Source organism: Salmo salar, chromosome ssa13 (genome assembly GCF_905237065.1).
Source record: "Salmo salar chromosome ssa13, Ssal_v3.1, whole genome shotgun sequence".
NCBI lineage: Eukaryota > Metazoa > Chordata > Actinopteri > Salmoniformes > Salmonidae > Salmo > Salmo salar.
The window spans coordinates 102,609,583-102,627,415 of NC_059454.1; the positions used below are offsets into that span (position 1 = coordinate 102,609,583).

The 17,833-nt window shown below is 44.4% G+C and overlaps 1 pseudogene across 1 annotated transcript; it reads right to left on the bottom strand.

Moving 5' to 3' along the window:
- Positions 1-3,550: 3,550 nt before the first annotated feature.
- LOC106568435 (ornithine decarboxylase antizyme 2) lies at positions 3,551-13,631 on the bottom strand (annotated as a pseudogene). Its single transcript, XR_001320288.2, has 5 exons — positions 13,389-13,631; positions 9,522-9,661; positions 7,812-7,978; positions 5,305-5,390; positions 3,551-5,089 (listed from the first exon to the last, which is right to left on the bottom strand). The product of XR_001320288.2 is annotated as an ornithine decarboxylase antizyme 2 (transcript).
- Positions 13,632-17,833: the final 4,202 nt, after the last annotated feature.

Below are 17,833 nucleotides of genomic sequence, written 5' to 3' on the forward strand. Positions count from 1 at the left end.
CAACTTGCCTGTTTAGTTTCCTTCACATTAGAGGAGGCTAGTGGACTTAGCCTGGTCCCAGTTCTGTTTTGTGCTGTAGATCAGTGTTTCCCAACTCCAGTCCTCCCAAACAGCACACATTGTTGTAGCTCTGGACAAGCACACTTGATTCAACTGATCAACTAATTATCAAGCCCTCAATGAGCTGAATCAAGTGAGTTTGTCTGGGGCTACTACAACAATGTCTTCTGTTGGGTATCCTGGAGGACTGGAGTTGGGTAAACACTGGTGTAGACAACGATCAAAGGAGTTGGCCAGGAGGTACAAACAGATCTGAGACCAGACTTCCCCTGGCCTCACCTGAAACATTGGTTTCAGACTCAATATGGGCCTCAGTATGGGCCACCCTGTTTGATATAAGACCCAAGCAAAATGCCAGTGTAAAGAGGTCAATTTATGGACTATAAAGATCCCTGTCTCTCTATACATTACTTAGATCATGTAGGAGTCAGAGAATGATGATGTATAGGGGGCCTCTTTTTACACACACCAACCTACTGAGCTGATTAATAGAGCCGGGTCCTTTACCTACTGAGCTGATTAGTAGAGCCGGGTCCTTTACCTACTGAGCTGATTAGTAGAGCTGGGTCCTGTACCTACTGAGCTGATTAGTAGAGCTGGGACCTGTACCTACTGATCTGATTAGTAGAGCCGGGTCCTTTACCTACTGAGCTGATTAGTAGAGCCGGGTCCTTTACCTACTGAGCTGATTAGTAGAGCCGGGTCCTGTACCTACTGAGCTGATTAGTAGAGCCGGGTCCTTTACCTACTGAGCTGATTAGTAGAGCCGGGTCCTTTACCTACTGAGCTGATTAGTAGAGCTGGGTCCTTTACCTACTGAGCTGATTAGTAGAGCCGGGTCCTTTACCTACTGAGCTGATTAGTAGAGCTGGGTCCTTTACCTACTGAGCTGATTAGTAGAGCTGGGTCCTTTACCTACTGAACTGATTAGTAGAGCTGGGTCCTTTACCTACTGAGCTGATTAGTAGAGCCGGGTCCTGTACCTACTGAGCTGATTAGTAGAGCCGGGTCCTGAACCTACTGAGCTGATTAGTAGAGCTGGGTCCTTTACCTACTGAGCTGATTAGTAGAGCTGGGTCCTTTACCTACTGAGCTGATTAGTAGAGCCGGGTCCTTTACCTACTGAGCTGATTAGTAGAGCCGGGTCCTGAACCTACTGAGCTGATTAGTAGAGCTGAACCTACTGAGCTGATTAGTAGAGCCGGGTCCTGCTCCCACTGAGCTGATTAGTAGAGCCGGGTCCTGAACCTACTGAGCTGATTAGTAGAGCTGGGACCTGTACCTACTGAGATGACTAGTAGAGCTGGGACCTGTACCTACTGAGCTGATTAGTAGAGCTGGGACCTGTACCTACTGAGCTGATTAGTAGAGCTGGGTCCTGTACCTACTGAGCTGATTAGTAGAGCTGGGACCTGTACCTACTGAGCTGATTAGTAGAGCTGGGTCCTGTACCTACTGAGATGACTAGTAGAGCCGGGTCCTGTACCTACTGAGCTGATTAGTAGAGCCGGGTCCTGTACCTACTGAGCTGATTAGTAGAGCCGGGTCCTGTACCTACTGAGCTGATTAGTAGAGCTGGGACCTGTACCTACTGAGCTGATGATTAGAGCTGGGTCCTGAACCCACTGAGCTGATGATTAGAGCTGGGTCCTGAACCCACTGAGCTGATGATTAGAGCTGGGTCCTGAACCCACTGAGCTGATGATTAGAGCTGGGTCCTGAACCCACTGAGCTGATAATTAGAGCTGGGTCCTGAACCCACTGAGCTGATGATTAGAGCTGGGTCCTGAACCCACTGAGCTGATGATTAGAGCTGGGTCCTGAACCCACTGAGCTGATGATTAGAGCTGGGTCCTGAACCCACTGAGCTGATGATTAGAGCTGGGTCCTGAACCCACTGAGCTGATGATTAGAGCTGGGTCCTGTACCTACTGAGCTGATGATTAGAGCTGGGTCCTGAACCCACTGAGCTGATGATTAGAGCTGGGACCTGTACCTACTGAGCTGATGATTAGAGCTGGGTGCTGAACCCACTGAGCTGATGATTAGAGCTGGGTCCTGAACCCACTGAGCTGATGATTAGAGCTGGGTCCTGAACCCACTGAGCTGATAATTAGAGCTGGGTCCTGAACCCACTGAGCTGATGATTAGAGCTGGGTCCTGAACCCACTGAGCTGATGATTAGAGCTGGGTCCTGAACCCACTGAGCTGATGATTAGAGCTGGGTCCTGAACCCACTGAGCTGATGATTAGAGCTGGGACCTGTACCTACTGAGCTGATGATTAGAGCTGGGTCCTGAACCCACTGAGCTGATGATTAGAGCTGGGTGCTGTGCCATGGCTTTGTTTCTTGTGGAACAGTGTAAATATTGCTATGCTGATCTTGCATTCTGGAACGTGAGATGTGGGCTATGCCACTGCAACTTTTCTATTATAAAACCAGGTAGAGAACCCCATAGAGATTAAGTCTAATGGCGCTACATGGTCAATCTGCCGTCTGCATTGACGGTGCAGCATTTACAGTGATATGGCCTCTGCAGAAGTCAGGGCATTCACACTTGCGTCTCGCCGAGCAGAGCTGTTGTCAAGGGAGTCTTTGTTTATACAGGACCTCGTGCCCTCACCTACGGTCAAAGAATGTCAACGCGCCGTTATACAGAGCCCTTCCGCATTGTTAAAACATTTGAGAGCCGTCTGGCGATGCGGTACAGAGCTCAATTTGGCCTCTCGAGGCTCCGCAATTGCGTAACACCACCCATACGGCGCTTCTATCCACATTTTCGGGATCAAACATAAATAGTCTCTTAGGGGAAAATGCAGGCAGTTTAGTGTAGAGAGGATTTAGTTCACCCCAGGATTCTGCAGGTGAAACCAATGCCATACATACAAAATGGTGCAGGTTATAACAGAACAGGGAATATGCTGGTGGTTGGCATCATGAAAGATGGAGCGCTGCCTCCTGGTGGACTAACATCCTATTACACTTGTCAATCCCCCAATACTGTAAATACCGGCGTATTATAACATAACTAGGAATGCGTTCCTATTTTCTACTCCCCCCCCCCATGCATTTAAAAGTATTGGATTGGTGTAAGCATGGCTGGTGGGTGTTTCCACCATATTCCTCACACCAGTCCATTGCTTTTAAATCCACGAAGAGGAGTGTACGAGTGCAAAGGGTAGAGAATAGGAGTGCAGACAGCCATAGAATCCATAACGCACCCCTGAATTCAATCACTTACAGATCAGGCATAATAGCATTGCTAGTCCTGAGAATATTTACGTGTACAGTATCTGAGCTGAAAACAGTTTATACAGTAACAACTCGGTCATCTATTCCTACTGTATCCTTACTTTGCAGAAATACTGACACGTCACTAACTAGTGTACTACCTTGATGGTAATTGTCTAAAATGAGATGGCGACAGATTGGCCACCACAGGCGTCTCCAACAGTGCGCCATGTAAACAGGCCACATACGGTGTCATGATGAGACTTCCATTTTTCTTAATTTTATTGTCACAGAAGCACAATAGGTACCACTATGCAAGATGCACACCAAACTTATAAACTATTTTGAATTAAAAAAAAGTTAAAAAGGAATGCTAGTCCAAATATCCCATCAGACATCACAACACATGCATCCAAACAATGCTCTACAATAATGTTCAGGTATAGAGACAGAAAAGCAAAAGCACTTTGGATTTCCCCCCCTCCCCTCTTTTTATCTTTGTACCAATTCACCCATCATATTTATCACAAATGCACCCAAACCAGTCACACAAAACAGCATTCACCTGTGCTCTCCAGCACGCACTTCTAGTCTAAAGAGCTATTTATTATCCAGCCATGAAGTACCAATACCGGGGCAGTTTTTGCTCAAAGGTAATGTTGACACACATCATTACAACACTTTCAGAAGATTGAGTGCCTTTATACCTAAACAATTGTCAGATTAAAAGGTGAGGCTGACTGTTTTAATCTTAGACAATGAAATAAAAATCTTATACGGAAATATAGCCAATTATTTATTTCAATGACTATAAGGTATATCTTAGACAATGAAATGAAAAGTTGGAGTACCCAAGTGTAATCCTGACAACCTGTTTTTGTACATTTAAGAAATAACGACGAGTCCTCCATCTTTTTAGCAACAAGAATAAAGAACAAAAAATAGCAATAGACAATTGATTGATGACAACAGAATTGCAATATGCTCAAAGTCCTTAAAAAACATTGTTCCCTCTAAAGTGTTGGAACAAAATACCAATGAAACCGAACTGAAGAATTTAACAAAGGGATAAAAGAGACAGGAGAGAGATAAATATCAGCCGAGCTGTGAAACTAGGGGATACACATCTAAACTAATCATCCGCTTCCTTTGACACAAAGCATGGAAGGCTGTAAGCACTTGGGTCAGGTGGTCGATTGGCTGGGGTACAAGAGAGGGTAGGACGTTGGGTAGGGTTGGGGGCAGGGGTTAGCCTGGATCCAAACTGAAATTGCTCCCTTTCACAACGGTTTCACTTCACAATTGTGGTCATCACAGTCTGGCTTTCAGACTTCAGTCTGACTGAACCATCTCTTCATTGAAACTGTTAGTGAGACAATAGTGAAAACGGCACAGGTTTCATTATTTGGGATGCAGGCTAGGCAGGGCTCACAGGGCTCTTCCAGAAAGCAGGATCAATGTGTTAATTAGACATCCAACTGTCATAACTAAACATTCTGAATTGAATCATTCCTAGAAATATAGACTTTGTATGACTGACTTGACAACCAACAAACCCATATTGAAGTTAAGCTTTCTAAAAATCAAGACATTTGACTGCTTATCAAAGTTAACTGGCTAATATGATGATTCTGCTTCCTGGAACACCCCACAGGGGTCAGAGCTAATCCTCATCGGAGGAAGAGTCCCTGTCGAAGTTGTAGGCCATGAAGAAAACGTCAGGTCGAGGCGGGACAACGGCATGGCCCGGTTTCACTATCTCAAAGCCCAGAAAGCTGAATGTGCGCACAAGTTTAGCTGTGGAGAGAAACGCATTAGAAATGACAAAAAAACTAACAATATGACCTTTGTTAATATAGTTGGACTCACTTGACTTATTCCTTTTAGCTCCTAGTGAGCAAACGATCTCCCAAACGGTGATTGGACAAAAATTGACAGTTGGGATGTGCTTCTCTATTGAAATTGTGGGTTTGGTGTAGGAATACGTTTTAAAATAGGACTGTTATACTTACCACGATCATCTCTGTTCTTGTAAAAGCAGACGAACACGCGGACAACTTTAAGGTTTTCTTCTGCATACTCCAAAAGAGCCGCAAAACTGTCGAGAGAGAGAGAGGTTAACTTGGATGACAGACTAAACACCAATTATAAAGATCTACACCACCCCATCCTGGCCTCTCCCTCAGCCACACACGGTCCTCTCCTCTCCTTGGGAGCGGGTTCCAAAGGTATCATCTTTTTGGTTAGCCGGTAATAGCCGGATAAATAAATTTACATTTTAGTCATTTAGCAGACGCTCTTATCCAGAGCGACTTACAGTAGGGAATGCATACATTTCATACATTTTTTTTTCTTCGTACTGGTCCCCCGTGAGAATTGAACCCACAACCCTGGCGTTGCAAACACCATGCTCTACCAACTGAGCCACACGGGACTGTATTTGACACCAACCTTGTGAAGTGTTGATTGATGGAAATACATTTGACTGGTCATGCTTATTGGTCTATAGGTTAATTTGCATAATTTAGTGGAATTAAATTGGCGAGGGAAATCTGTCAACCAGCACAGCATCTCAAACTGCAACATCACACCACGTTGCAATGAGCTGAAGGCAGTATGCATTTTGAAAACAGAAACGTCATTGTTTGAAACCTGAATGTTTTAATACATATTATGAGGCATGTCTTATCTTGCTTCAAAGTAGCCTATTAGATTTCCTCTCTTAAATTTCTAACTGATATTTTCATCTCTGTCACATGAAACAGCTCGCATGTGCAGTGCCCTTTTGACAGCAGTGTTTTCCTGCTAATTGCATTATGGAATGAACATTTGTGCGTAGCCTACTGCCTTGTGCGCTTACGTGAAGAAATAGTAGTTTATCAACATTTTAAGCTAAACGTTTTGATCTGTTGCATCAGACTCATTGTTTTTTAATGATTATTATAAATATTTATGTAGCTTAGGCCAACTGGTTGTATGAATGCGGGATCCATCTTCCCACCACTGTCCCAGAGTCTGTTTGGAATAGGCTATTTCTTCTTGATAAGCTGACCAATAGAATAGGTCAACTTTTTAACTATGGGGGAGAGTAGATTGACAGGCTAGTGATTTAGCTGTTCGTTACTCACCTTGTTGTCTGAGGAAAACTAAATGTGGACAGTTCTTTGAACATCTTCAAAGTGCACATCAGAATTCGGTAAGAAGTACCGCGTATTGTTGCATCCTCGACTTGTATGTTCTGTGAATATCAATTACCATAATGTAAATGTGATTTGTCATTCTGAGCACCGTGGGTGGACGCCTTAACCAGGTTACGACCCAACGCATATGGCCCCCGTAAATTTCTCAAATGTCCAGTAAATTAAAAATGTTGCCGGTCAAATGTCCGCGTCACATTTTCCTAAAGGAAAGCCTGATAGAGGGGCCTCCTGAGTGGTGCAGTGGTCTAAGGCACTGCATCGCTGTGCCACTACAGATTCTGGGTTAGAGTCCAGGCTCTGTAGTGGTGCAGTGGTCTAAGGCACTGCATCGCTGTGCCACTACAGATTCTGGGTTAGAGTCCAGATCTGTTTGTGGTGCAGTGGTTAAGCACTCATCGCTGTGCCACTACAGATTCTGGGTTAGAGTCCAGGCTCTGTAGTGGTGCAGTGGTCTAAGGCACTGCATCGCTGTGCCACTACAGATTCTGGGTTAGAGTCCAGGCTCTGTAGTGGTGCAGTGGTCTAAGGCACTGCATCGCTGTGCCACTACAGATTCTGGGTTAGAGTCCAGGCTCTGTAGTGGTGCAGTGGTCTAAGGCACTGCATCGCTGTGCCACTACAGATTCTGGGTTAGAGTCCAGGCTCTGTCGCTGCCAGCCGCGCACTAGCGACTCCTGTGGCGGGCCGGGTGCAGTGCACGCTGACACTATCGCCAGGTGTACGGTGTTTCCTCCAACACATTGGTGCGGCTGGCTTCTGGGTTAAGCGGGCATTGTGTCAAGAAGCAGTGTGGCTTGGCTGGGTCGTGTTTCGGAGGACACACAGCTCTCGACCTTCGCCTCTCCCGAGTCCGTAGGGGAGTTTCAGCGATGAGACTAACTACCGATTGGATACCATGAAATTGGGGAGAAAAAAGGGGTATACATTATTTATTTTTTAAATACCCTGATAGGCATCTCCACATACAGAGCACTCTCCCTGTCCTCACCTCTCCTTGCTGCCCTCGGGGAGGGGGTCTATGGGTATCTCCACATACAGAGCACTCTCCCTGTCCTCACCTCTCCTTGCTGCCCTCGGGGAGGGGGTCTATGGGTATCTCCACATACAGAGCACTCTCCCTGTCCTCACCTCTCCTTGCTGCCCTCGGGGAGGGGGTCTATGGGTATCTCCACATACAGAGCACTCTCCCTGTCCTCACCTCTCCTTGCTGCCCTCGGGTTTCCACACAGAGCACTCTCCCTGTCCTCACCTCTCCTTGCTGCCCTCGGGGAGGGGGTCTATGGGTATCTCCACATACAGAGCACTCTCCCTGTCCTCACCTCTCCTTGCTGCCCTCGGGGAGGGGGTCTATGGGTATCTCCACATACAGAGCATTCCCACTCAGCACCGCGTCCCAGTTGATCACCCTGGAAACGGTGAGGCGGCTCTGGAAGTGGAGTATCCCGGGGCGACCGTTCCCCGCCGGCTCCGCTGTCACCGTCAAGTCCTGGAAAACCAATATGGAAGGAAACAGAAGGAACGTTAATGATTAAAAACAACTTCATGGTTGTGTTCACTAGAGCACACCGTTTCAATACAAAGGGAATAGCTGTGTTGTTATTGGACAAGTTCAGGCAGTACCGCACTATATGCAAATGTTTTAATTGTATTATTTTTTTAGACTGGGTGAGTCACCATTGAGGCCAGGGAGCCCTGTGAACATACAATAAATAATAGACACAAGACCAATCAAAACAAACATATCACCTCCCTTAAACTCAATCTAAACTGTCCAAATGAGACCAGTGAGTCTAATTTCAAGGAGGCCCGAAGGCTATTCCTTGAGCTGGGGGCATAAAAATGTAAATAATTTGTCCCCAGGTCAGTGGAGAACCACGGGACCCCCAGAACCAGCTAGTCCAGAGAGCGGTTCTGAAAAGCTGCTGGATCTTACATATTAATTGGAGGTCCCACGGGTCTCCACTGACCTGGGGGGAAAACATGTCCGTTTTTATGCCCTCAGCTCATGTAATAGCCTTTCAAGAAGGGCTTGGTAGAGTTTGCAGTCTACCAAATAATTACTAATGAATCCTAGTCAGTAGAGGGTGACAGGACCTTTCCTATACAGTACCAGTACGCCACTGTCATTTGTACTCTCTGTCAGTCAACCTGCACACTGCAATAGGACATGGTAGTAGCAGAGAGAGTGAGCCTGCATGTCTGTCAACAAAGTCAGCCTTGTGTTGTACAGACTCTCCTATTACTTCATACAGATAGCTAACAGAGCCATCACATGACAGGATGTGGCCATGGCATCACCATGAAAACTAGAGTTTCTCTCTCATTCCTTCCTGAAATGTCAGTTTGTTTTGAACGCTGAGTGAATGACAACGACCTGCGTGTAATTGTTGCCTGTTTTGTTTGTGTTCCAAAATGGCACCCTATTCCCTATAAGGCTCTGGTCAAAAGTAGTGCACTATAAACCCTTCCAAAAAAAGATTGCAGTCAGAGTGCAGTAGTGTAAACTTATGTGAGACCCCATAATGAAAGCTAAGTACTAGATAACAGGATATGTAACAATGAAACCTGGAGAATAGAGGCATTAACAAAAACACAGAGAAGTGAAATTACCAGCTGTTTACTTCCCCTCCCCCAGGAACCTAGTAGCCTATTCACCACAGAATATAGTAACACCATCACATACTAGCCATACGCCCTGTGTATGTGATTCAGAGTACATGTATGAGACTACATGTACTCTGAATGTGGGTAAGAGCATTGGGCCAGTAACCGAAAGGGCGCTGGTTGGAATCCCTGAGCCGACTAGGTGGGGGGAAGGGCAGGGCACTTAACCCCTAGTTGCTCCTGGATAAGAGCGTCTGCTAAATGACTAACATGTAAACGTAAAATGTAATAAGTTTGCAACTGAAAATATAATCTTCCAACAATATTTCTTTGTAGTATGTGACGAGTGTGCTTGACGCAGTGGAGCACTATGTAAGCATTGCATTTAACAAGCAGGTGGTGTATGTGAGGGTTGATGTACTCACGGAGTCGAGCGGGCGAGATGAAGAAGTGTGATCCCGTTGACCATTACCTCGCCCACCTGGGATCTTCAGGGGTGGGAGAGGGGCATCAGGAGCACCACAGAGGCCCCGGACCACGGGAACTACTACAGTGCAGGGAAAGACTGGCCACACACACAGAGAGAGAGACAGACAGAGAGAGAGAGAGGGGTTAGGACCACGGATACTACGTCAATGCAGGGACAGGCTAGAAAGGATGAGGGAAAAACAGAGGTTTGTTTACGCTAACATTGGCATTTCATTGCCACCGGTTTTCCATTGTATTTCTAAACACAAAGGAAGCGGAGCCTAAAGAAACCCATTCCTGTCTGTTCTAGGCTAAACACAACAACGTAGGAGGTGGGGCTGGTTTCCCTCACCTTATCACCATCCTATGTAAGGCGCACCGCAATTGAGTTTTCTTTATTGTCCCCCGCGATCAGGGATGGGACTGCGGATCGGTCTCAGTCCATCCGTTAGTCACACGCCATATCTCAGAAAAGCACTGGCTCGATTTTCACTAAACTTAGGTGAATGACGAGTCTTGCCATTTACAAAATTACACTGATTGGCCAAAGGTGGGAGCTATAGTAATTAACTGAAATGTGTGAGTCACAACAGAGAGGAAGAAGAGAAGCAAGCGGGATAACTGGGCCCAAAACCTGTCTTCTCCAGCAGGTGGCGTTTTTTCCCTTTGGCACATGACATGGAGTGGATTAGCTGAAGAGACTGGTACCCAGGCTAAATGCCTTTCATTTTTTAAAGATATTTATTTTCATTGTTATATAGCGGTCACTTGAGTATCTGGTTAATATAATGGATACAATAACTGAAATGTTAGTCACACGCAATTGGCCCAAGGGGGAGGGCACTGCATCATTCGTGGAGGACGACATGTTTACTCTTGTCTTGTTATAAACTGATAAAGTTTCTGGGACCAATCAGAACTGACAGGTTGGGCCAGATCCGGGCCTACATGGATGACGTTATCAACTTTGGTACTGGTTAGATTTTGTTAGACGATCCAATCGCTGATCCATTGTGGCACATGTATTGGTGTAAATAAACCTAGACCTAGCTATGGTTGAATTAGTGATGTGGTTTAAAACCGTTTCAATACAATAGGACTTCCAAAGCTCAGATACTGTTATGTGAATCTTACACCTGTGTTGCCAAGTGTATTTATTTAGTGCAACAGGCTGACGAGCTAACAGGACAGGAGTGGATTAGTAGGACAGGCTAAGGGGGCAGCCAGGGACGCTGGAGTGGGTGTCTGAAAACAATGATGTGTACTACAAAGCTCACAGGCTCACTGCAGTGAGATGGGCCAGTAAAGTGGATGCAATACACAGCTTTTGTGTGATTTTAAACCTCCCATGAAAAACCGTACTATATTTTTTGTATGTGATATAGCATCAGCTCTTCCTTCATAATTGTGATCAGAATCTGGGCATTATTAAGCACATAATATCATGACACAGTAGGGCCAGGTTTCCTGTTAAAACAGAATGTATTAATCCAAGGCAAAACAAGATCAACAAACACATCCTCCATCATATGTCAGTAAACGTAAATTCATTGGTCAACGCCACAGCGGGTTGCAGAATCCCCGTCAGGGAACATCTGATGAGGTTGAATTGAATCTCGACAGGAAGGCACCACAATGAGGAAAAAACGTGCACAATCTAAACTACGCTTCTACCCGATTACCTATGATTAAAACTATATAACCCTAAAACCTGACAATGATCGCTAGAAGTCAAAAATATAAGTAGCCTACTACATGGAATAATGAATTCATCCCATGTAGATATTTAATTGTTTCATAGGGGTTGGTAGCCAGTACATCCGACCGGCTTACTTACAGCTACACTAGGGTCAGACAGGATTCCTGTTTGGAAGACACAGCGGAGCCAGCACGAGATACGGCTTAGAAAACATACCTCAATCCGGGGACGAGAAATTTGTTGTAATCCGAAGTGTCCCATTAATCCAACTATTACACAGAAGATTAATATTGCATTAATATGGAGTTGGTCCCCCCTTTGCTGCAATAACAGCCTCCACCCTTCTGGGAAGGTTTTCCACTAGATGTTGGAACATTGCTGCGGGGACTTGCTTCCATTCAGCCACATGAGCAATAGTGAGGTTGGGCACTGATGTTGGGTGATTAGGTCTGGCTCGCAGTCGGCTTACCAAAGGTGTTTGATGGGATTGAGATCAGGGCTATGTGCAGACCAGTCAAGTTCTTCCACATCGATCTCGACAAACAATTTCTTTATGGACCTCGTTTTGTGCACGGGGGAATTGTCATGCTGAAAGAGAAAAGGACCTTCCCCAAACTGTTCTCACAAAATTGGAATCACCGAATCGTTTAGAATGTCATGGCATGCTGTAACATTAAGATTTCCCTTCAATGGGATTAAAGGGCCCAAACCACAAAAAACAGCCCCAGATCATTTTTCCTCCTCCACAAAACTCATTTAACCTTTATTTAACTAGGTAAGTCAGTTAAGAACAAATTCTTATTTACAATGACGGCCTACCACAGCCAAACCCTAACGACACTGGGCCAATTGTGCGGTTCCGTTCTGTGAGCTTGTGTGGCCTACCACTTCGCAGCTGAGCCATTGTTGCTCCAGGAAGTTTCCACCATAACATCACTTACAATTGACAAGGGCGGCTCTAGGAGGGCAGAAATTGGACAAACTGACTTGTTGGAAAGGTGGCATCCTATGAAGGTGCTACGTTTAAAGTGACAGGTCTTCAGTAAGGCCATTCTACTGCCAGTGTTTGTCTATGGAGATTGCATGGCTGTGTGCTCGATTTTATACACCTGTTAGCAACGGGTGTGGCTGCAATAGCTGAATCCACAAATTTGAAGGGGTGTCCACATACTTGTGTGTGTGTGTATATGTATAAATCTCTCTCTCTCTCAGGGGCTTCTTGGTGTTTCAATTTAAACCGGAAGCCTGTCAGACCCTAATCCAGCTGTAAGCAAGCGGGTCAGATAAACTCCAATTCAACAATACTGAGACATTATGATACCCAATTACAATAATGTTGTATCATTTTGAGGGAAGAATAGTATAATGGCGTAATGTTACAATGTAAATGCTTTTGTGATGTCAAGATGGAGAAAGGACTATTGTTGCGTCACCGAGGCCTTATTAAATAATCAAGTGTGATGTGATTAAAGAGACAAACGCAAAAAAAATAAAAATCATGGCTGCAGATTCCCACATTACAATGGAAAGGGAAATGTTTCTCTTCTGTTTTTGAAGTTCACCCGTGAAACTACGAGCCATTCTAAATGGGTTTCATTTGGGCCCTTTAACTCATACACCAGCCAACTAGCTAGCTACCTGACTATGTTAATGCTATAGCTACTAACGTTATGTTTTCAGGTGGAAAGATAGCTAGCCTAGGTACTATGCCAACGTCAATCTAACGTTAACTCATCTTATATAGCTATAAAACGAGGCGTCATTGGCAACCATTGAAACATAGAAAACCCTAACCATGTATTTGTTAGGTGTGTAAAGTGATAACTATAGTATCTTCCTAAAAGATCTTGATAACGTAACTAACCGTTAGCTTAGCTTCTGTTAGATAAGTGAAGTCGCTAAGCTAGTTTCGCACAACACGAAGGAAGATGACTAACTTGAAACAATTTAATTAATTTCCAAATTCATTCAGGATATTTTTCATAGATTACTAAACTAACCAGTTGTGGGTATTTTGTGACATAGTAAATTAAATCCCAGTTTATATTCGTAGCTACTTCCTCGTCACTGAAAACAATTGCTAGCTACCATCCCCCACTTGACTTTGCTGTCTGTCTCCACTTACTTGCCAATCATGTCACAAATACTATTACTTAAATCCGCCATGGCTGTACAGCACTGTGGTTTTCCTTCTTTCTCGCGAGCAAAGCAATGACTGTTTAAGATCCGCTGGAGGTTGGATTTTACCATCCGGCCTCGGGTAGAGACACGACGGGTTTCTGACTGCTCACTGCAATGGTCGGCTGAGTAATAAAGCCCGATCGGTGCTGAACTCGAGCTAAATGAGCCCTGAGCTACGTAGAGGGAAACAAGAAATACGTAGCTAGAGGTGAAGATAGCTACGTGGGGGCGTCTTCTGTGCAAGTGGAAAAGTACCAAAGCCAGCAAACTAACAACAAAGACAGACAGTAGGTCTGATGTTTGTGACCAAGGTAAGAAATGTTGAATCTGAAGCCACCATGCAACATTATAATGCAAGTTTAAGTTGCATTTTATTTGATTGAAATGTACTGAATTATTAAGAGGTCTGTAGAGACTTGAATAAAGGAACACAGTGGGAATTAAATGGGTTAATTAATAAAGGCCTTATTCATATTATTGCCCTTTTAAACTTTAGTACGGTACATATTTGTTTAGGTTTACACATTTTTACTCTAGCCTCCCCTACAATATAAAATACCACTTTCACTTTGCCATAAAAATATTTCTCCATGGACCCAACAGTGGACTGCAGAGACTGCAATAGGCTACATGCACGTTCTGGCCAAGCAGGTTTATCTTTTTGGGATGAGGATATAGCATTGGCTTGTTTACCTGGCTATAAATGCCACTGTCTGTCTGTCTGGTGGGTAAACTTTAGCTTTAAGGAGTAGCTATTTATCTTGAATGCTATTACCAGGGACAAAGTAAGGAATGTCCTAAATGGCTGCCTATTCCTTAGGTGCCATTTGGATTGGAATTTAACACAAGTCAGTGCTTGAGTTGAACCCAGTGACCTTTTACCTTGGAGTTAAACATAACTTTAATACATAACTCAGTTGAATGGTGACAAAGCAACTGGCTGGACCTTATACAAGTTACCACATCTAATCTGGAGTATGATGTATAGTACCGGTAGACAGTCTTGTATTGGAATGTGATGCCTATTGAGAGACATTTAGGCTGATTTGTTTCCTTGAATTGTCTATAGCCCCCCCCCCCCAATTAAAAATGGCAGACTATTATTATAATTATAGTTGGGGTCCCGAGTGGCGCAGTGGTCAAAGGCACTGCATCTCAGTGCTAGAGGTGTCACTACAGACCCTGGTTCAATTTCAGGCTGTATCACAACTGGCCGTGGTTAGGAGTCCCATAGGGCGGCGCACAATTTGCCCAGCGTTGTCCGGGTTTGGCCAGGGTAGGCCATCATTGTAAATAAGAATTTGTTCTTAACTGACTTGCCTAGTTAGATAAAGGTAAATAAACAAATTAACCAAATGCCACCCCATTCCCTATATAGTGCACTAGTTTTGACCAGAGACTTATGGATAGTGTGCACTATTAAGGGAATAGTTTGCCATTTCGGACGGTAACCTGAAGTGCTGCAGTTTATAATCAGCTCAGCTCTAATACTTGGGGCCCTGCTGAGATGTTGCCCAAGTCTGCTGCTTGCGGTAATTTAACTGCTGTAGAGCCTACATGTAATACGTCATGTTGACCACTAGGTGTCAGCCTTGCATCACAAACACCTGTATCAGATTTGAACGTGTTCTGGCTACATTCATTGTCATGTCAGTTATGTTCTATGAAGCCATTTGTTTTATATTTGAGCAATGGATTACATTGTCACTCACAACCAGCCCTAATAGGATCCCCTACAGACATCTCAGAGGCTGGCTGAAGTGGTAAACCACTGTCTCTCTATCTCAGTCTGCCTTCGCTTATTGTCAAAATACACTCAGTGAAGTGCAGAGATGGGGCAGAGGGCTAGTACAGGCTTGTTTTGGTTTTCAGCTGTTTAAGGTATTTAGATTACTGAGAAGGAATCATGATTATGTACATAGAAAATTGGGTTTGGAACATTCTACTTATTGCCCAATCTGGCTTTGTTTGGCATAGGTATGTTCCTCAGTGCAGATACAATATGGTCTGATCTGTTAATTATACATTCAGACCCCTGGATATCTCATGGAGAAATTTGAAGTGAATTGAATCGTAACACAGGGTTGGTTTGAGGTAATGTTAATCTACATATCAATCTAATCATGTACATCCATTTAATGTCAGTTTGACTGCTATTTGAACCACTCACTTTCACATTTGAAATCTTCCTTTGTCCTACTGGTTAATAGAATGTTTAAAGAGGACTATTCTGTAGAACTCTGGTATTTGCTGTGGAATGAGCCTCATGACCTGTGCTCATCGGAGAAACAAAAGAAGAGGGGAGCATTCAGTGTAGCTGCTGTCACTGGGGGTTGTCTGGGGCACTCCACTCACTCACCCCCCCCCCAACAGTGTTGTCTGTGGTACTCAGAGTTCCTGCTCCCCCAGAAATGTCATTCCATTGGTCAGTGCACCATAGCAACACATTCCACCTATGACAAAGGAGCTCTGTGTTTTTGAGAGTGATATGAAGCAGAAAGCAACGGAGGATTGAAAGGCACACACACGCACGGTGTGTGTGTGTATTTGTTCCGAGACCCAAAACCTCCAGACTAACGTTCATCCCATTTCAAGTTCCTGTGTCCAAATCACTAAGGACTTAATGGTCCAAACAGTCAGTAAGAAGGCGTGACAGCATCTCTTCCCCACATACACGCAAACAGTCGGTAAGAAGGCGTGACAGCAAATCTTCCCCCTCAGGAAGTTAAAAAGATTTGGCATATGCCCTCAGATCCTCAAATAATTCTACAGCTGGACCATTCAGAGCATCTTGACTGGCTGCATCACTGCTTGGTATGGCAATAGCACCGCCCCTCGATCGCATGGCGCTACAGAGGGCGGTGCGGTCAGCCCAGGCCATCACTGGGGCTGAGCTCGCTGCTATCCAGGACCTCTATATCAGGCGGTGTAAAAGGAAGGCCCTGAAAAAAAATAATTAGATTCCAGTCACCCAAGCCCTAGACTGTTCTCTCTGCTGCCGCACAGCAAGTGGTACCAGTGCATCAAGTCTGACACCAACAGGCTCCTGAACAGTTTCTATCCCAAAGCCGTAAGACTGCTAAATAGCTAACAGAATGGCTACACAGACTATCTGCACTGATCCTTTTATTTTATTTTTGTACGGTCTCTATGCACATTCTACACACATAAAATCATCATATATGCTGCTGCTACTCTGTTTATCATGCATCATGATGCCTATTCACCTTACCGCTAAACATATCTAACCCTATCACTCCAGTATCCCTGCACATTGGAAATATGGTACTGGAACTGACCCTGTATATAGCTTACTTACTTTCTCGTGTTCTTATTTCTATTTTTCGTATTTGTTCTACTTGATTTTGTAATTAAAAAAATGTATAGTACTACAGCATTGTTAGGGAAGAGCAGGCAAGAAAGGCATTTCACTGTACTAGTGCACGTGACAAAAACTTAACTTGAAACCTGAGCTCTCCCACTCCAGGGTCAGATTGCAGTGGCCTTCCGTGGAGTGAACTTGACTGGAATGTAAATAGCTAGACAGTAACCCCAGACAGACCTGTTTCCATCTGTAAAACTCTGTAGTATCTCTCACACTGCGGTACTGGGTTATAATTAGCTTTAAGCCAAGGACGAGACAGACAGGAATTTGATTTTGCAATGTGCTGCTGTGAACAATATTGAAAAGGCAGAAACAGGGAGATGTTTTGTTGTTCCATTGAACACTGCCACCACAATGAAGGCATTTCATTTGCACAAAGAGTGCGCTGGTCCTCCTTAAATTGTTTGTATGATCTCTGAATCTGGTCATTTTCTTTACATTTCCGTCATTTAACAGACACTCTTATCCAGAGCGACTTACAAATTGGTGCATTCACCTTATGATATCCAGTGGAACAACCACTTTACAATAGTACATCTATATCTTTTTTTTTGGGGGGGGTTAGAAGGATTACTATATCCTATCCCAGGTATTCCTTAAAGAGGTGGGGTTTCAGGTGTCTCCGGAAGGTGGTGATTGACTCCGCTGTCCTGGCGTCGTGAGGGAGCTTGTTCCACCATTGGGGTGCCAGAGCAGCGAACCGTTTTGACTTGTAAAATTCCCCAATCTGACTGAAAGCTCCTCCACATTGTGGAATGTACAAACAGGAATGTTAAACTATGTGGAGATGCTTTCACTGGAACTAGTTTGGTACCACATTTTACATGGGCTTTTACATTTCCTTATGGCTCCCTGACTTTAAGTCATTCTTCCATCCATTAGTAGATATATTTAAAAAGTGCAAACACCACCACACACACACACACACACACACACACACACACACAAAACCCAATTACATCCATTGATGCTGTTCACAAGCAAAAGACAGACGGAGCATGGTG